General features: G+C 37.2%; 1 long non-coding RNA gene across 1 annotated transcript in view; it reads left to right on the top strand.

Moving 5' to 3' along the window:
- LOC106499291 (uncharacterized) overlaps positions 1–21256 on the top strand; it is a 150956-nt gene that overhangs the window by 87949 nt on the left and 41751 nt on the right. The window contains exon 2 of the long non-coding RNA XR_010884588.1: positions 5483–5622. This is a non-coding gene — a long non-coding RNA (uncharacterized lncRNA). The remainder of the gene's footprint in view (positions 1–5482; positions 5623–21256) is intronic.

Here is a 21256-nt window from a genome sequence, read left to right as displayed (position 1 = left end):
GCCTCTGTCAGGGGCTGGCTGAATGCAAGAGAAAGTTAAGAAGTCAAAGCGCGTAAGACTATTCCCATATTGCAGTTCTGACTCTCCCAAACCAGGGATCCCGAAGAGAAAATGTCTGATTCAGTTTTGAGTGCTTTTCTAGCTTGTTAGTTTGGTCAGCAAGCAACTTTAATCATCCTGATAAACCTGCTTTTGAACTGCTGTCTTTGCCGTGCCCCTTGCAAGAGCAGCAGGCAGAGAGCAGAAACACAGCACTCCTCCCTCCTTCCGCCGCGCTCCCCAGCCTCTGCCAGCGGGCGCCTTCTCCAGTTCTCCTCATGGAGCTCTTACAGCAGCGTTCACACATTACCTCGTTCTGCGTAATGCACTCGGAACGGGGTTCCTCTAGTGTAACCACAGAGAGGAGATGCTTTGGAGAAGGGCCGTACCATCACGGACAGAAATTGGCAATGCATGCCCAATGGACTTCTTATAAAGCTACTGATTCTCCTTTGAAATACTTCCTCACACACAGTCCATTTGGCCTTCAGCCTCAGAGGTTTCTGAGAGTTGTAATGCAAAGATTCATGGATGTGTGAATATCCGAGCCATTTATTATTTTATCCAGATGGGGTTGTTCTATTTTAATCATAATATAACTAGCTTTCAAATTAAGATATATGTTTGGAGAAAGGACAATAAGGGGGGGGGAAAGGTATTGAATAAGATCATAGTAAATGAATGCGGAATGAAATGAAAAATTACCATATAGAATAACACATGAGAATAGTCACAGCTCTACAGGGAAAAAAATACCACAGAAGTATTTAAGGCATAGAGGTAAACTATTTGTATTTCCTACCAATAACACACTAAATTAGTAATAGATACTGATATGGCTAAAGTACTTGGTAATAATTAATATAAAAGACATTTCAAAATGTAAAAGAATTAAGAAAGGACCATTCTTATTTTTTAAGGATAAGCCAATATAATGAGTTAAAAATTAAGAAATAAGACCCTATTTATTTAAATATCAGACAACACATTTCAGATAGTTTTGTGGCTACCAGTTGAACTGATGTACATACAAACGATATTCACAGCAAAAGGAAACAGCCTGTTGCACTACACAGTGACCAGTTGGCACATCAAACTACAGTATTTCTGGAGCACAGATGAGCATCAGAACAGAATCAGTAATGCTGCAGCGGTGACAAGGCACAGGGAATCAGTGTCCATTTCTGTGCAGAAGATTGTGAAAGGAATAAGCACAACATGGAAAGTTTTAGCATATTCAGTAGGTCAGCTGAGTCAGAAAGAGGTTCAAAGTGTTAAAAATAAGTAACTTCTTTTTCAATAGACAAAGCATCAGATGTTACTCATTCTTTCATGTGGAAATTGGAGACCAGTTGGCTGGACATCAGTTATTGAAAAAATCATTCTGTGAAAGTTAAAATGCCCACTGGAAAAGCATAGTTCAATTAAGAATAGTCTGCCCGGATCAGTCAGAGAAGGTCACACTTTCCTGACGCGCAGGAGTAGGGTGAGGATGTCATTGCCATGACTGATGAGAGGGATTCAGGAGATTAATGACACCGGGATTTGACAATGCCCTGCCCTCAGAAATTAGTATCTATAGCACAGTGTTAAGGCACAGGGGGTAAATGAGAGTGCTAGAAAAAAAGTGCTATGAAGAGGTGGAGAAAAATGCATCCAAAAGCTTGGGTTTTGAAGTTTTTGTGGGAGGTATGATGTAGGTCTAAATCCGACTTCTAGAACATTCATAGTCTTTGCTTTGGGACAAGGGTATTAAGTTTTTCCTTTTCAGTTGCAACTGGATATCAAAGTGTTCATATTATCTAGATGTACCAGTAGAGGACAATCAAGGTTTAGCCTATACAAACATAAACCCATATAAAGAGTATAGCATAAATACACTTTGCATAGTACTGCCATTCAGAAATGAGAAAAAGACGCCAGGGAAGCAGGAGGACTCACTGAGCACTGCCCTCCTCTGTATTGCTAAGGGCAAGAAAGTAGCATCTCATCTCAGCAAAGCTGTGAACTGCAATGTAAACAGGGACTTGTTTCTGTTATTTAAGGTGCTGAACAGGCCCCAGCTGGACATCCACTTATTGCAGGAGACTAACATTGCTTTGCCCCATGCCAGAATCTGAGACCTTTACCAAGTCTTTGGACAACGTTGTAAATTAAGAGGTATATACCTATATTCAGCAGGCTTTGGCATGCGTGCCTGGAAGATGTAGCAGTGTGAAAATATTTTTAGCAAATTCTGTCAGCACTTCCTATGGAACAAAAGACCTCTTATATGAATTTTAAGCTACTCAGTATAACTTAAAAGAGAAGAACAGACCTAGTATAGAATTTTAAGAGTTGTCATCTTCTACGAAATACAGCAAGTTTTCAGAGTAATTGTGAAAGAGCTCTGTCAGATCCACCTTACAAGTTCTTCTAAGATTTTCCTATAGTTGTGCTTGTTATCTCTGAAGTATTTAAGAATATTTAATTTTTTAATTTTTTCCTAGATGAGATTTTAGACAACACAAAGAAGTAATCAGAATTATGTGTGCGGGTCAGTACCTGAGTTCCCTAATATGTCTCTGAAGAAGTAAGATTTCCAATTGGTAAAGAAACTGGTCTGACCTATTAGTGAGACAAAGAGTTGTAGGAGCTAAAGGAACTGTGGCAAATGGAGCGACCTCCCTTCCTCAATATTTTTGAGCAATGGAAAAGGTATAGTATAGTTCAGGTATGGGCAAGCACTCCAGCTCATTATCATTTTAACCAAGCTGTTTTTACATAAAGGTTTCAAAACAGAACCCAGTTACCATGGAAACTGATTGAAGCAGAGACTGTTACTGTAAATTCTTTTCTAGACAAGGATAACGGGATTGACAGGTGGGCTGTAAAAGGAGGATGAGTGCAATTTTGAGTTAGGCATGATGGCTGTTTCCTCTTCCTAAAAGTGTCTTTTATAGCTCTGCTTTCTCTCTGCTATTTTCAACAGTGATATATTGACCGTAATTCAAAAGGAGCTCCCACCCAAATGAACCTTTTAACTGTCATAATCCTGCTTGCCAGGGGATGTATGTGCGCTGGAGGAAAGAACCGACGGGCAGGGCACTCTGCTGATTTTCCCAAATTATTATGTCTTCCCCGAGTCATCAGGGAGGAAGAGTCATCACTCAGGAAACACATTTGCATAAAGTGCCCTTCGCTGCCAATGTTTAGATTTTGCTTCTGAAATATGTTCTAGGTACATTCCTAAGATAGCACAGCGGTCTCCTTGTGCAGTGTGGGGGGGGCAAGGAGGGACCAAAGGATTTTCAGTAAAGAAGTATCTCTTTTCCCATTCTCAACATTTTTTGAAAATATACATATTTGCTGCAATCTGATTCAAAGACAAAATCATTTTGCTCTGTTCATTAGTCTGTTATAAAGGATGATGGTAAGAATAATAGAGATGAGAGTACACAGCCCCCAAAATTTCGTGCTAGAGTTTTAAAAAGGGAGCTTGGAGAAGAATGAGCAACAGCAGAGCATATACCTTTTCCATTTGGAATAGTTAACTGTCAGCGCTAGAAAACATTTCAGCACATGAATATGCAAATATCTTTTAAAATCTGTGCAGGATATTTCTACCTGCTGTGCTTAATTTCAGAATCTTGTGTTATCATTAGAGAAAAATAGTTCTCTTTTCCAATACAATTTGCCACTGAAAGGAAGGAAGGGGAAGGGGGGAGATGAGGGAAATTCTTACTTGATCTTGTCCTGATATCTTTCTGGCCTTAAGTTCCTGCTGCTTGGTTTTGGTTCCCAGCTGGAGTTGTGTTTGTGCATGTCGTCCTGACAGGAACCATAAAGCAATTTTCCTCAAGATTTTAAGAAGTTTACTGTCACCAGTAGTCACTGTTGGTCCCAGTTCACTAGAATCACAATACATAGCCACCTTTTCCAGCAGGTTTGCCTTACAGCTACCTAAAAGTAATGGCAGTGGGTAGTTGTCAAAAGCAAACATCTCAGCTGCAGCCTCTGCCTTCCAGGTACTGTGGGGGTGGGGACGTGACTGGCGGCTTCTGCAAACTGATTGCAGATAACATGGTACTTGGGTGTACTGCACGAATTTCCAGGCAAATGATCAACTATTTTGATTTAATATCTTCCCTAGGAGAAGCGGGACACCTTAATGAAATGTGGCATGCTCTAAGGAAATGCCTATAACGTTAAAATATATCAAGATGTAATTAATGGCAAAGCAGCAATAAGTGATGCACAAGCGAACTGTTACTCACCCTAAGTGATGTCTGTGTTTATTATCTGTAAGGCTTTCTGGCAGTGAGACAAAGGGAGTAAAACAATTATCGGTGCAAATGTCGCTCTTTTTAAGCCATGCAGGTTCATCTTTGATTCAGGGTTTTATCCACCACATTAGTGTGTCTCTGCGGCATGCAGGCTGTGTGGCAGGCGGCCTGACACAGACGCTTGGGAAGTCCTTGAGATGGAACACTTAATGCATTAAAGAGTTGGCCTGTTTTTGTCACTGAAAGGAAGCTATTTTAAGTATTTCTATGCTTTTTGTCTTGGTACTTACATAAATCCTACTTGAAAAAGGACAACAAATGCTGCCATTGTCCTTCTGAAAGAAATAATTTCCCCGTGAATACAGAAATTGTTTTAAAGATATACTTTTAACTTTACAAAAGATGTCCTAAGAGTCTGCAGTTTAATTCAATTAAAATTCTTTGGTACCTTTTGCATGTTCCCAAATTTTAGCTTTTATTAAACATCTCAGGGGAGTTAATTATTTTTCATACCTGCTTGTATGACAAAAATATGTCATCTCAAATAATTGTGATCAAATTCCCTATATAGGTGTTTATAAGTATCTAGGATTTAATTAAGGAAGTCAGAGGATTAGAAATGAGATTGCTGGGAATAGCCAAGGGGGTCACTTAATAAAATAGAACAATACAATTTTAATTTACAAACTCATGCCTAAAGGCCTAGTTCTCCATTCAAAAACAAAGGTGGGAAAAGGAGGCCCAAGGGATGAAAGGTTTGTTAGGAATTCGTGAAAAGCCAGAAAATAGGTTCTGGCAAAAAAAAACCAAGAAGAATGATAAAAGGTGTTGCTTGGGCTTCAAAAGAACAACTTCCCAAATGCTAGTAGTTTCTGTTTTCCCTACGCCTACATGTTTTGTTTTGTAAAACACTTCCATTATTCCTATGTCTTCTTGTTACTACATTTTTTCAAAAAAGGAAATTACATATATGGGTTGAGTGAAAATCCACGCTGTGAGTGGATTTAAGTGGCTAGCAATATAAAAATATGGCACTATTTACATGTACAAGCTTGTTATTACATCAAAACTTGACCCCAAACCTCTCATTTTATCTTGGTGTTCATGCAAGACAGAAGAGTAATAAAAATAAGTCTATCATCTACCTATATATAACTTACGGATATTTGTCAATGCAGGTTTATCAATATACAATCTGCACTGGTTTAATATGTGACAAGGAGGCAAGCCAGCAGTGCAGAATGGCAATGGATATGATGCAGTTGAGCAAGCAAGAGAAATTAAGGATGAAAAGGCAGAAGAGTTTCTGAAAAATCAGGTAAGGAATTTGGGTGATTCTCCACAAAGGTGTAAACTGTGCAAAGAATTGTATGAAATAGCTATGCTTACCTTGCCCTTTCTAGTACTTCTGGGAATTACTGCTATGTGTCTATATATAAAATATATATATACACCCACACATACATACATACACACATATATATACACCACACACACTACTTAAACCCACTTGCATAATGAATTTCCTTTTTGAGCAATATTGTTATTACCTTCAGTACAAACACTTACTGTAACAGCATTTGACATAAACCTCTTCTTTTAATAAAATCCACTTCATTTTATGTTTAAATGAAGCATTGATACAGAAAACCAAACAAGTATATTTTTACAAAGGAGTAAAAGAGAGCTTTGCCACATGTGTTACTAATCTTTCTCAACAAATCAGTTCAAAGTTCTCAAGCCTTAAATTACCCTGTCCTAGTACCTAGCTCTCTTGGCATCTCATGTTTGCTTTAGAAAAGCAACAGCAGCATGACCTACCTCTCCCTTCTTACGCACTGATGACAGGCGGAGAGTTCATTTAGAGCTACAGCACACTTCAAGCACATAAGCGTGACTCAAGGAGAGTAAAAATATACTTGTCAAGGAGCAAAGCTGGAGGAACAAGGAGCAACAATTCATCCTTTGCTGCCCTGCTCCCATATTTTGGAGAAAAGTTGCTTTACCACTTGTTGTGACACAGTGGGAGCAGTAAAAGTGATGGCAACGGTACATTCTCAACAGCCTACAACAATCTGGGAAGCTAAGCAAACTGCATGCTACATGATGCTTTTCACTTGTTTGTGACAGAAACGCTCTCTTAAATTTTTAGATATAGCTTAATTTTAGAATGGATTGAAATTAAAACTTTTGCCACAAGCATAAAATGGAAGAAATATTCACAACATTATATATCCATCGTTTGCCCGCCTACACTATCCCTACTTCTCTCTCCCCTTACAAAACTAAAACCAACATGAGGTACCGATAAACCAAGAAGTGTCAACTATCAAGAAATGGATCCTTCCAGGGTTTGACATTCCCCAGAGCTACAGCACCAGCTCTCCGCTTCCACTGAGGCCACCAAATAGAATTCTGTGCAGAGTTAGGCTTTACAGGAGAAGCACGTTAATGCCCCTACCAAATGTCTGTGTGTTACGCTTATGTTTAACTTTTTTAGAGCTACATCAAATATTTCCAGACAGCATGTTTCAGATGACCAATTCCAAACCTATGGAATTTACTATTTAACTAACACATTCTACAACTTGCCAGGGGCTCTACAGAAAAAATACCACACCCCAAAATACTCAAATAAAACCCCCCAAATCCCTAGTCAAGCCTCCCAAACTGCATAAAATTCATTATCACTGTTACATCACAGCAATTACAGGTTACACAGTTCATGCTTATGCAAATACTGTTGCACTTTTTGCCATTTAGTAAGTTTACCACAAACTGAGACATTCTCTCTCTTTGTATGCTGTTGATTTCTGCAAAATGAGGGCTGCTGTATTGTTATAAAAAAAGGCTCAGGGTATCAACAAGAATGCCTCTAATGGGAGAAGCAGCATAATACAGCCTGCCAGAGTTTCTTTAGGAGATGCAATATTCATCAGTTACAAACTTGGGAATGTCATATTGTAAAAAGCCACATGATAAAAGATGCTGTGTGGTGTTACAGCTGATTCCATTTGCCATATGGCACACTATTATTTTGTATTACCTCGAGAAGTGCGCTAAAAGTGAAAGAGAACAGAACACGCTCAAGGTATATAGAATAATAAGCAGAAATTGTATAGTTCTTGATTATAGCAATAAGGTCTGTAACCAAAATGGAGATGGAACCAAGCATGAGAGCTGAATGTGTGCTATAATGTTCTCCAGCTACTGAACAGTAATATACTCCTATCAGGAATATTTAAACAGGAAGAAATTGCCAGCTACCATATGTAAAAGCCTACAGACATCCTCAAAGAAGATTGACTCAAAAGTCAGCAAACACTATGTGCAGTGCTACACACAATACCATAATACAGTTTTACATCTGATTTTCTGGGGAAGCTGGAGAAAACATTAAACCACTAATCTCCAAAAGGAGAATTCAGATGCACAGCTATAACAAAATCATCAAATGAATGATTAGAACAATAATTAGGGGGAAAAAGCACTTGCTGAAAACAGTTAAAGAATCCTAAATTAATTGTGGCAGTTAAAATCAGAACAAGTGAGCTTTTTCATAGGGCTTAAAAACTCCCAAAATAAACAAGCTCTCCAGACCTCAATTCCAGAACCACCTTCCTTTTATAATATATCAGAACTCACAAGCAAATTATTATTAATCTATCCAAAATTCATGCAAGATTTTTCATTGCAGTTACTTTCCTGAAAATGCTTTGTATTCCAGCTGGCATTCTCTGCCTGCAGATTCAATTCCCCTCATGCCAATAAACTGACTTTCACCCCTCCACCCTCCAGTGCCACCTTTGGAGGCGCACACAGACTCTGAAGCAAGATATTCTGCAGGCATAAATCAGAGAAATTCTACTAACACTCAGTATTTCCTATTCTGTATTCTGCATTTCTACTTCCCATTAGCTTTTACCAGCTATTAGGAAGACAACTTTTTTTAAAAAAAAAGTCATCTAGGAGACTCAATGTCATTTAAAGATAACTGAGCCTCCCAGTTCAAGGGCTGCGAGGCCCTTGTAAGCTTTGCCGTCCTTATGCTGACCGGCAGCCCCCCGGCCCGGGTACCGCTCACCGGGGCCAGGGCGCACTCCTGCACGATGTACACGGGGAGGCTCCCGGCTGCGGGCTGCCAGGAGGCACTCAGCTCCACCGCCGTGCACATTTGTTTCTACATTTCCATATCTCAGCTAACGTTAACACCAACTCGTGACATGTCCTGCACTGTATTAACAGCAACTAAGAAACTTTCACACCTTTCAGTCCTAATGTCACTCTTGCTTAGTCCACACAAAATCCTCGGTACCAGCCATGGAAAGAGGTTGCTGTAAAAATGACTGATGTCAGTAACTGAGGGTTATCTTTCAGTGAGAGATAAAAAAAGAGTGTTTTATAGAAGGATGGATGGAAGGAAGGGAGGAAGGAGAAAAGCTTGTTCACACTGTCACACTCAAGCTCTTCCCTTTAAAGTTAGCAGGAATCCGGAGTGTGCGTTAGCTGACAGGTCAAGTTTAAAGACTGTATCTTGCTAGTGCACGTGCTGCGTTAGCAACCATTCGTCTTCTATCCTCTTCGTTAAAGGAAAGCTACGTAATATTACAGGAGGAGGGTAATACTTGTAAAGATTCTAGATTTTTCCCTAGGAGAATGTATTCAATTCCACATGAACATAAGATAACTAGTGTTTGACAGAATGAGCATTTATTGTACCCTAATAAATTGTGAATTTGCATCTACATTTTAAATATTTTATGATTTCTGTTGTTCTGATAAACTCCATTACCTTGACAACAAGCACAAATGAATGTTTTATTGCATGGAGAATTTTCAGTGTAAGAATGAAAGTTGGAAATGAAAAAGTAACTTTTTTGAAATACTTAATTTCTGCTTCTGAAAAGACAAAAAATGTTTCATTATGTATCAGAAATGAAGTGTAAATATGAATTCTTATTTAGGTAATATCTCAACCTAAAAATCTCATCATAACCTGGTAATTATTATTAATTTTAATAAGTTAACTCACTGTGAAGTTTCACATTGAACAACTCAGCAAAACAAAAAAAAGTTAATAAATGGAAGAGGTTTTGAGTTTAGGTCAAGGAAAGAAGCATTCTCCAATGACGTTTTCTCATGACATTTGAAGTTTTTCTGCTGGTCATTTAACCAGTTAATTTTTGATTAATCGAGCATGACAGTATTATAGCAATTATTGATTATATGAGATGTGTACACTTTCAAAGTCTTCAAATAGTTTAAGATAATGCATTGGGGCCAAAAGCTTGCTATGCTTCACAGTAAAAATGTACACTTACATTAGTAGGAAAAACACAAGTGAAGTATTTTTATCTAACTACAGTTTTTAAATAGCCAACGAATGGATGGTGACAATGTCCTAAGAGAATTTCAGGGAGGACAGAATCTTTAAGACAAACTATTTGAGTAGTATGTTATGCATTAGAAAATCATAACGTCAGCTACATGCCCAGGTTTTGGTGAAGAGTCAGTATTCAAAAATTTGGAACATTGGTCATATGAACTGGAATAATAAAATTGCTAGTTTGGTCATTTAACTTTTATTTCAAATGGCACTAATATACTCTATTCTTTAAATACACCTCTAGTGAACTTGAAAAACATCCAACTACCATATGTTTTGGAGGTGCCTAAGGCCTAAGGAAATACAGTTGCTGTATTTATTTTAGGGTTTCTTGTGACATGTATTCAACTGTCAGTTCTCATATGCTTCTTTGAGAAAGATGCTCTGCTGGATATTTGCAGTGTACAAGGAACAGATGTTATTACTACTCTGCTGATTCATGTTAGAGGACTAATGTCCTTGATGGAATACGAAAAGTGGATGAAACAGTAAGTGAACAGCACCGTATTGTAAACAAAATATTTAGAATTTCACTGTTTTTTTTTAGATGACCTTATTCACAGCAGGTTATAGATATGTTTTCACACTATTCTATTTTAAACTTAAGCCTTTTTGTGCCATCAGCAGCTGATAGGCTCTGATGGTAAATGCCTGCCTGAGTTTCACATCCTGAGCTGTTCACTCAGCATGATCTAGATTTGTTGTAGTCTGGAACAGATCTCAACATCATTGGAGAGTACAGGACCATGATACACCTTTTATGGTCCAACAGTGTTACTCATGATATTATGAATTTTCAGTGGCATACTAGGCAGATCCCATTTTAAAAGCACAGCTTTTTAAATGTATGCCTACATTGTACATTTGGCCAGTCAAATCACTACTAAAGGTCCTGAGCTTTTTTCTACCCTTTTGTTCCCAAAGATGTGTGTGTGTGTTTTGAATATTCTGTGTAGGTTCCTAAAAAACAAAACAAAACAAAAAAACCCAAACAATTATTTGAAATAAGCAACAGAATTTGAAAACTAAACAATGTTAAAAGTTCGGAACGATGTAGTCTTTCTGAGTGAATTTTGCTTGAAATAACTTTGTGCTCAGATACCACAGTGAAGGCTCTACCACCCTTATTTACATCCTCATCTCCAGGAACACTTCACCTCCTGCTCAAGCCTGCATGCTAAAAGTAACATTAAGTGCTTTTCTAGAACAGGCTAGGGAACTACATGCTAAGAGTAGCGCTTGCAATTTCCTATTTTAAAGTCATGCAGTCTGCAACAACACTGTGCTAATAACTATATTATAACCTGTGTATAACTGTATAAAAATAAACCTGCAAAGTTGTCCAAGTCTCTATTCAAACAAAGTGGGAGGGTTTTTTAAAATTGGAAAATACAACAAACTGAAAATTGTGTTTAGAATGAAAATAGCACTTTTGTAATTTCTTGGTTAGCCCACCAGAGGACCATCTGATTTCTATAGAATGAATTAAAAAATAAGAGTTATAAATTCCTTTTTACCGTTTGGAACATTATTGAATTTTTTTGACATCACAGATGACAGTAAATGTGATTAATTGTTGCTCATAATTGGAGTTTCATTCCAGTGGTTATTGCTTGTCAGTATCAATTAATAGCTCCACAAAAACCTCATTCATTTCACAATATTAAAAAATGATGGCTTGTGGAAACTATGCTAAACTAGCACTTTCGTTTAGATTCTGAATTTTATAGTATATTGAATAACGGTTTATGCTTTTATAATAGTAGTGATGGTTTATTGTTGTATGGTTATCACTCTAATGACATATGTGTTTATCTGGAGAATTGCCAAAGTTAAAGTCCTATTAGAAACAGACAACTGCACATTACTGTTTCTTTGAAAGTATGGAGATTTTTAGTCTTTATCTGTAAAGACGATTTTGAACATCCATTGCGTAGGTTTTGTCCCAATATTTGATGAGTAGGAAGCTATAGTTAAGGCATGTGAAGAAGGTTGTAGTTCCTCAGTATCAAAAACTAGCTGCTATGGCGTGTGGCACAACCATGTCACAAGTCTCCTGCCTGCGCTGGACCGGGCTGCAAATCCAAGGCAGTAACTGGCGACCGTCTCATTGGATCCTTCCCAGAATTGCAGGGAGAGAAGAGGGGAACTCTTCCATAATGGGAAGACTACTGATTTTGGAGGGGCACCGAGAAGCATCCTACTCTTTGCCCATTTCTCCAGTAAATAACTTCCTGCAGACAAAAAGAAAGGAAAAAGAATGGAAAAGGAGAAGGAATTGAGGACTGGCAGAGAGGACCACATAGGGGAGGGAGAGAGAAAAGGGTGGTGTAAGATGAAGTATATTGAAAACCTGCAGTCTGAACCAAAACAGGACAAAATAGTGCACAGAGTTTAATGTGAGAGACTGGAAAGTTTTCCGTGACAATCTTAAAACTCATCAGAGTGAATTTTAAGTTTCTTGACTAAAAGACTCTGAAATCTAACATACTTATTTGATAAATCTTTAAAATATAAGCATACTAGTAAAAATTCGGGTCTTCGGGAAGTCTGCCATTGACATCTGCAGTGTTCAGTCCTGAGTCATAAATCATCTAACAGAGTTCAACAAACAGTAGGAAAGGGAACAGCGTGGAGGAAGAGCTTTAGAAAGTTAACTTCTTAACTAGCAAGGCATCTTCTGAGTTCAGTAGACTTCATTACAGAGACTTCAGCTACTGCTGACTTCATTATTTTTTGATGCATTGTCAGAAAATACAATTTCCATGAGAATATTCTTAATGTCTATTTTACTTTGTCTTCTATTTGAACATGCTCTTAAAATTTACTGATAATTTCTGATTTTTTCTAATTTAGTCCTATTCATACAAATTATCCAACAAATCCTCCAAATACAGAAAATTCCAACCATTCAATCTCGTAATACTCTTCCAGACAATGACGTTACCTTAGTGTAAAATAAGGTAAAACGAGAATCTGTCCTATGAAGCAGTGACTTCTTTTAGCAAACTAGGTTAAGCAAAAAATCTACAATAAAAATGGCTGGCAGTATTCTAAGGAAATTTCAAGTTAAAACTGCAGCCCCTTGCGTGTCCTCTTTAATATATTAATTTTCTATCCAATTATGATCCTCTTTAAGTCAATGCCAAACTCTGATTGAAGTCAATGAAAATAGGAAAAAACCTTTCTTATTGCTACTTGATTGATTTGTGTAAAGTAGCAAAAGCAGAAAATCGCTCTTAGTGATTAGGGGAACCTCAAAAGATTTGCCTGTTTGCTTCATTGGAAAGATCATAATCAAGAAGTTTGGATGATTATCCAAAGTTATTTAAAACTTTTTGAACAAGTTTAATTCTGGCCTCCAGACCATCTGTTTAGATTTTTTTTTTTTACAGTTTCGTGGTACTATTATTATTTATTTGTTATATATTAGTACCAAAAGGCCATAATTAGTATTTGTTCTGCTCTGGCAGGTGCTGTATAGTTCTTGCTGAAACCAAGTGCAGAATAAGATTGGACAAAATAGAAAAAATAACCAGTCTCGTAATTCCCAAAGTAAATTTGGGCTAAGCTTATGTTAGGTCTTATTTTAGATCAATAATTTTCTTGTAATTTCTTTCTAATTACAAATGTTTGTTTGGAAAATAAAAAATGAAAAAAATCCACAGTTTAATAAATTCACAAATATAAAAGTCATGATTAAAGAGAACAAAGTATAAAGCATGTATGTCAGGAGTCTGATACAAAAGGACAACAGAGTTCAAAAATGCAATTCAGTTCTTTTATACTTAGATCTAATCTAATAAACCTTTAATCTTTCTATCATAGGACACAAATTCAGGCATTGCAGCTCCTGTAGATCCAATTCTAATCTCTTATTCAGACAAATCATTTGCGCTCCCCAGTAATGCTCAGGTTTGATAATACCAATAAAAAAGAGTGCCACGATGTATTTTCCATCTCCAGCACTAAATTTACTGGTTGGTGACCTATTCATTTGAGGACTGAAGAAGTTCTTTTGCAAGACAAAAGGGGAGATTTTTCTTTTTTATGTTCTGAATCCTTAAACATTGAACAGGAATATTCCTTTTCCCCAAAGTCCACACGTCTCATTCCTTCTGTGACATCTGAGGTAAGTTTTTAACAACAATGATAAAAGTACATTATGCTGCCTAGTCTCTTGAAGGCACAATGATACTCAGTCTTCCTGGTACGAGAGACTTTGAACTAAGATGAAAGTTTTAGTTCAGTTCAACTACAACATAGCAAAATTAAGCATAATTCATAAAAGTCAAGCACAGATTCCTTCTTGCATGTGTATATTTAAAGGTAAAGTTACTTAAAGTCAGCAAAAGCAGTAGTTACTTAGCACGTGAAAAGACTAAGACTCTCCAGGCAAAGATCTCAAACTCTGTTAACTATAAAATCAGACACTAAGAAATGGCTTTATCCTCAGTTTCTGCAGCACAGTATCACCATTATGAGTATGTGCAGAATTTTTCAGCTTCTTAATCAATTCAGACAAACATAAACATAAGCAATTGCTACAGGATAGCTAGGCATGGCATATGACTGCATCCCAGGTCTCCTGTCCTTATACCCTTGTCAAAAGGTGGATACAGCTCCAATCTTAAAGAATGTTTCGGGCTGTATACCACTTCCCTGAGTCGTTCCAATATTCCACTATTGTATCATGTGAGGAAGTTGGCCTCCCAGCATGCACGCGTACACACGCGTGCACACACGCACACTCTGTATAGTCTCCTGGCTCCTGTATGAAAATACAGGTGCTTTTATTAAATTGTTGTTCCTTTAATTTTATGCTTCTTCCAGCCATTTGGTGTATTTGATAATGAACCCAGAGAGTAATGAGGGACTTGAAATAAGTATCCTGGGTGAAATCCAGTACCTTGAAGTCAATTGACATTTTGCCATTGACTTAAATGAGGCCAGAATTTCTGCTGTGATCCTCAAACTTCCCCTTAAGAAACTCAACCTATCTCATTTGAGAATTCCTTCTCAACTCCTACTCATATGCATGATAAACCTGCAATAATAATTTGACTAGATTTAGTATCGCGGTTACGTGCAGTGTCATTCTTGTTACATTTACTGCAATCATTTGCAGTTAAGACGCATCTGGTAGAGAAGCTTATGCAGAGCATTCTTGAAACTTCATGCAACTGCACATCTTTTTCCTTAATACTGCTTCACAGCTGTGATCTCCACCCAAACTTCCCTTGATTTCCAAAAAACAACCGCGGCTTACTTCCACATATCTGAGACAGTACACTAATGGGTATCGGTGGTGCGGAAGATGCCTGTACAGTAGTGGGACTTGAAAGGCATCTCTTTAAAAGAGACAATATTATTATAGCTTGGAGCATTAGAAGAATACTTTTCATTGTAAATGAAAGTTTTGTATTGAAAATTCAGTTTCTTGTGCTCATTTAGAATCAGTATTTATGGGCTAAATTTCATTCTGTGTAGCTGTTGACCTTAGCAGGGTTGTGCATGTAGGGCTGTGATGTGTAACTGGGATCATATTTAGTCCTCCATATTTAATTTGGAGTTTTTCACCAGGCTGTAATTATGGTATTTAGGAAACTTGAGTGGGGGGAGTGGGGGTAGGGGTAGAATATTAGAAAACCTGTTAGTGAGTGATCAAAGTTGTAAGTTATTTTTGGATAGTAGTTATTTGCTTAGGACTGTTTAGAGATATGCTGTCCTCACCCTCTATTTGTGTTACAGTTCTTGTGAGTGAAGTTACTTTTCCCTTCCCGTCTTTTTCTCAAAATGTTGGACACGGAATCATTTCAAAATTTAGATTCTTTGAAAGATGGTGCATAGGAGTACTCTCTTAATTACCTCAGAGGTTTTGGATACAAATGGTTCATGAGATGCAATGCTTTAAGAGAACCGTGCTGCAAAATCCACACTGGCAATTCTTCAATTACTGTTTTCAAAATACAGTACAAAACAACCAAGGGAACTAGACCTTATCTTTAAGAAAACTCAGGGGAATGGGAAAGCCAAGAAGTCAGGGCATAACTAGGCATATGAGATCCTCGTTAGTTGTCCTTTTGGGGTGCAGAGTCTAGCTTCTGCATGCTTTTCAAATTCTCAAGCACTTAGCAGTTTTTGTGTGCCTTGGGTCATTAGGTAATTAACATATGCATAAATTCAATAGCATAAGACTCATGAGAACACATAACAAATCTGATGTGTTGAATCTGAGACCAAGCTGTTTGCTGCTTTGAAGAAACATTTATATTCTTTTACTATAAGTAGCATCTGTAAGTACTGAGGATAGCAAAGCCAAGCAGAACATAAGTTATAGGCAGAAAGGAGGAACTGACCATGTGAATACTCTTTGTTAGAATGAAACTGAGGATGTTTGACTGTGTTTTGTAAACTCGGCCAAAATTTCTGCTGGAAAAGCATTAGCTACTCCCATCTTTTCAGGGGCATGTTGCATATTGTACTCTCTTGTCCAAAAAACTACTCTTATTATTATGGAGTGAGGTGGGCATAATTCCCCTGCCCCAAGATGTATTGTGCCCAAGAAGACTATGTTTACTTCAGGGATAAAGATCATCATTTACCTCTCCTCACAGCTGTGACTTTTTAGAGTTTTGGAAGTTTCTGCTTACTTATTAATTACAGGTGAATGTTATGTACTGGAGACTTTAACCTGATTAATAGGGGAAATAAAAAGCTTTTTACTGCTGCTATCTATTTACTATAACACTTAGTGACTTCATTCTTGAATCTCAGGAGAACAAGGACTGTTCTAACCTACACTGTTTTAACCTATTTCTGTTAAAAATTCTCTCTCTGGTACTCCTGCTTTACACAAATTAAAGTCATGTGAAGAGCTTGACTACAATTTTCAATAGAAGGCTCTTCAGTATTTGCTCTCATTTCACAGTAGCAGAGACCATTCAGTTATGCTAAGGAGTCTTCTACAGGGGTCTATGTCAGAGCCTCTCTTTTCACATCATTGTTATGCTTATCAGGTGCATAGATTTCAAGCATTTACCTTCTCTGACTTGTCCTTCTTACCTTCTACAACTTACACTTAATAAGCAGGGAAAACTCCTCAGAGCTTTACTAGCAGGAGATAATTGTTCTATACTCTCTGCAGCATCCTCTCCAGCACTGCGACATCCATCAGTTGGTAGTGGTTAATTACTCTGTGCACTTGCAGTTCAGTCTCCTGAGGAGTGAAATTAAATTTTGTGTCCTTAGCCTAGGAGAACATAGACTCAAAACACACAAACACTTTACTTTTTCCTGAACACTAGTAGCAGCAGTTCCTTGTCCCCTGGGCCAAGGAGTTGCAGGCCTGACTTGTATTCCAGGGGCACTTGACATCTGCTGGTTACCTCAATGGCCAGAGCTGTCTCTTTGCACCTAACGTGGATTAGATGAGTATGTCCTTTCCTCTCAAAGAAAGGCTGGTTATCCACTGCTGTAATCCTGCAAGAGGCTCTATATACTACTACAACAAAATGATTTAAGAATGACAGAAATAACCCGTCTGCGTAACCCCTCATGTTGCTCACATCTGACTGAAACTAACAGTCCTGGCATGACAGGGTAACCAGACTCAGCGCACGGGCAGCACTACCAACCCAGCACTTGGCTTCTTTCGCCCTGGAAGCTCTAGGACCACTTTGTCACCCTTTGCCCAAACTTAACTGGGTAGCTAGTATTTAAACCTGCAGACTGAAAAGACCAATTGTGTTTTGCCTGGAAATACTGCTGATTCCTATATGCATTGTGTAAAGCACGCCCAGATATCTTGGAAAACATATGATAAACAGAGCTGTTTGGAAATATTCCAGAGAAACAGTTTTCTCATGAAGATCTGCTTTTGTAAACCTGAAGTATTTCCCTGTAGCATTTTGGATTTAAAGAATTTTCACTGAATGGAAGTCAGATTCATTGGATCCCTTGTCTGGACTCCTGATGGGTTGTCCTCGGAGATCCAGAAATTTCTCAGACTTTTTAGTTTGCAGGAAATTTAAATAAGACATTCTTAGACAAACTGCAGTCGATTTCTAGCAAAATGAAAATCTTCCTTTGTTATGCTTCTTAAGGAACATTTTTGTTTATTTTCATATCTATTTCCCAAAATAAATGTAAGTTACTCTAACAGCTCTAAGTGCTACCTTTAAATTTGGGATATGACTGAAGACGGTCATTTAAAACCCTTATAGCAACGTAGAATTTAGTACTAGTTTCCCAGGAAAAGCTCTTGGGCAAATGCAGTTATGTCAGTAAAAAGACAAAAAACAAACAAAAATCCCAGATGCTTTTTCTGATATAGAAACAGTGCAACTTCAAGAAAAAAAGAATTCCCAGAGTTTTTTGTATGCTTTGGAAAGGTTAGCGGGTATGACTATGTCAGCTATAAATCATTTCTACTCTGCAGTAGGCTTTATGTTATGATCAGTATTGACTACCAATAATGACAAAAAAAAATGCAGAATAAAATACTTTCTTCTCATGCTAGGCAAGGACCTTAATTACCATCAATTCTGAGAGCACCTCTCAATTCATCTTCCTTACTTCACAGAAGAGCTTCTGCTGAGACTTTTTGCCATCTTTTTTCTACCTACAGGGCAAATGGCCCTTGACCTCCTCCCTCTCTCTTTTTCTGTATGAACAATTTGTATGAAATACTCATATTTTTTTAAGGGTTAAAAAAAACCCTTGTTTCTAATTCATTTGGATTTGACTTTCCTGAGGGTGAATTCTTGAACTCTTGAATTCATAAGGAGAAAAGCTGGCCCAAAACTTATTTCTGGTATAAAAGAAGCAAGCAAACAAGTTGACCAGCTCTAATAGAAGAGCTGACTTCTAATATTTTTCAGTTTCTTTGAGGCAAAGTTCTTTATTTTCTCTAAGACTAGGTTGCAAATAGCAGAAGAACTTCACACTGATTTATCAGGGCTTGGAAACACCCGAGGTTGCCGTATGGTTCTTCTGCAGACAGTTACAGTTCAGAGTTTCAACTATGCAAAATTTCAGAGTGAACTACATCAAGATACATTATCTATCCAGCACTATCTGAGATCTTCCCTCTGCTAGTTTTAATAAGACTAGGCATCCTAGATAAAGTATGTGTAAGCTTTGGGCTACTTTATGGCAGGTCAACAAGAAAGAGTCCTTTTAAATGTGGCATTTCTCAGATTCACCACCACTAAATCAGAGTCATTTAAGAACAAGGTTGGCAGCATTCCTTTTTTTCAGCCTACAGACAACTGAGCTGAGCTTACTCCAGTGACTGATAGAGCAGCTATGTTATAGCTTAGCAGACTAACACACAGCTTTTTGTTGTACAGTTCTCCTGGCAATCTGCTCTGCTCTGCCTGGTGTCCCACTTCCTTGGGGGCCTGAACACATTTGAAATAATACCATATAAAAAAGCTTAGAATTAAGTGCTGACAAACTGGCTGGTGTTCATTGATTACTTCCTCTTGGAAGCAAGATTTAGAAAAGAAGCACCTTAACTTTCACTTTTGACACGAAAGGAGAAGTAGGATTTCTACATGCTACCTCCACAACTGCTATCAGTTAGACCCTTTTTTTTCACATTGTTCTACTGTTGTTTTTTTTTAAGGGCAATATTATGAAGTTCTCTGCAATTATCTTTCTAGTCGTTCTCACGATGACGAAGACATTCTGCAAACACGGAGCCTGAATATAGATTAAAATAAAATATGCAGAACACAACTGTTTGTTTACCATAAGGAAAGAGATAAGTTTCTAAGAAGTGTCCTTGTAGAACTATATTATTTGTCACTTAAGCTGAAGACCAACACCCAATTTTGGGTAGTTGATTCAGTTATCAAAACCACACAGCACATTTTTATTAGAGTAAATGATAAAGAAATGATTAAAACAACTATATCATGGGCAAAAACATCTGGAAACTGGATGAGTTTGCACCAAATTCTAAGCATTTTGTCTATTTTTCCACTGCCTGTAATTATTTTGGTTATTTATTACAAGCATTCTTTGTTCATTTTGTTATTTTGAGGGAGGAGGAGACATAGTATACATTTTGGATGACATACTCCTATTTTAAATTTAAAATTAGTATCAGCAATCTTAAAATGTAAGGCTTCATTTTCTAGAATCTTTATAAAGATCTAGCTTTCTAAGTAGTAAGTACTGCAAGTTACTGGCTATATAAAACTTCATATATTCATACCAATGAAGAAAACAGTCATAGCTCTGACCCCCATTTTGTGCAGACTTTACAACCCTCTAAACCACAGCAAAGTGGCACTCATCTTCAATTTTTCAGTTGAAGTAGTTTTTTTGTTTTGTTCTGAGAATATAATTTCATTGCAAAATATTTCTGGTTGAAAACATTTCTGGGTTTTTAGTGTAGAAATGGTAGCATCTGTGTTGGAAAATCATTCTTTGGTAATAATGCTTCCTGAAAGAAAGGATACCTTCACTTTAAAAGGTCACCAATACAATCCCTGTTTTCCATTTGGAAATAAGTAAGCAGAAAGAAAGCACAAGAGAAACATGCTATAACTTTTTCCCCAACATCTTTCCAAATGAGAAACAGTAACAAAGAACTATGGTGACTTTTTTTTGCAATTTTCTTTCTAATTGTTTTCTTAGTGGCAAAAGCTGGAAGACAACCCATGTGATGAAAGACAGAATGTCTTCACCTGAAAATGTAAAGGTGGAGCTGAATGCTTTCACTATATTTTATATATAATGTGTGTGTGTGCGTGTGTGTGTGTGTATTATAGTCTCATTTACTATTTTTATTCCAACATCTTGCAGCTGGAAAACAGTTAAAAGTTATGGGGAAAAAAACAAATGAAAAAACAGAGTTTTTAGATAGACACATTTGGAGCACCAATTCAGTCTTCCGGCCACCTTCAGCAACTGAATGACCTCCACACAAAAGGTGAAATAAATACATACCCCTTGCCTCAAAAAAATTCTTCTACATTTCAAAAATAAACTCTCAAACTTAACGATGTCTGTGAAAGACTTCTGTATTGCATTTTACTTAAAAGATAATGGAAAAATTATAAAATTTCAAGACACAATAGTGTATTTAATGTCATACAATGCTCTGTTATTAGAAAAGAAAGCCTTCCTTCATCCACTTGGTTAGTTACATTTAACTAACAACTTTATATCAAATCATTATATCAATAAATTATTAAATTAAATCATGTTAAATTATTTATATCAAAGAAAATTCTCAACTGAGGGCTGAACACTAGGGTTTCAAAATTAAATCATTTCTCATTTCTCAGTTACTGCCTGTTAAATGGTGTTTGGTTAGTATACGTAGAGTTTTGCTTTTTTTTTTTCTCTCAAATCTTTAAAGCTATACACTTCTTGAGTACGTGCCTAATTCCTTGTTGTACCCCGTTCGGTTATACACTTTACTTGCAAATGAAGTTCTCTGTGAAGGAAATATAAAATTGTTGTTCATGCCTGTGCTCTGCAATGGAACAGTAGAATTTTTTTGTATGAGCCAACAATTTTCATGTGAATAGGACCTTTACAAAACATA

This window comes from Apteryx mantelli, chromosome 6 (genome assembly GCF_036417845.1).
Source record: "Apteryx mantelli isolate bAptMan1 chromosome 6, bAptMan1.hap1, whole genome shotgun sequence".
In the NCBI taxonomy this organism is placed as follows: domain Eukaryota; kingdom Metazoa; phylum Chordata; class Aves; order Apterygiformes; family Apterygidae; genus Apteryx; species Apteryx mantelli.
This window is presented reverse-complemented; position numbering and strand designations above follow the sequence as displayed.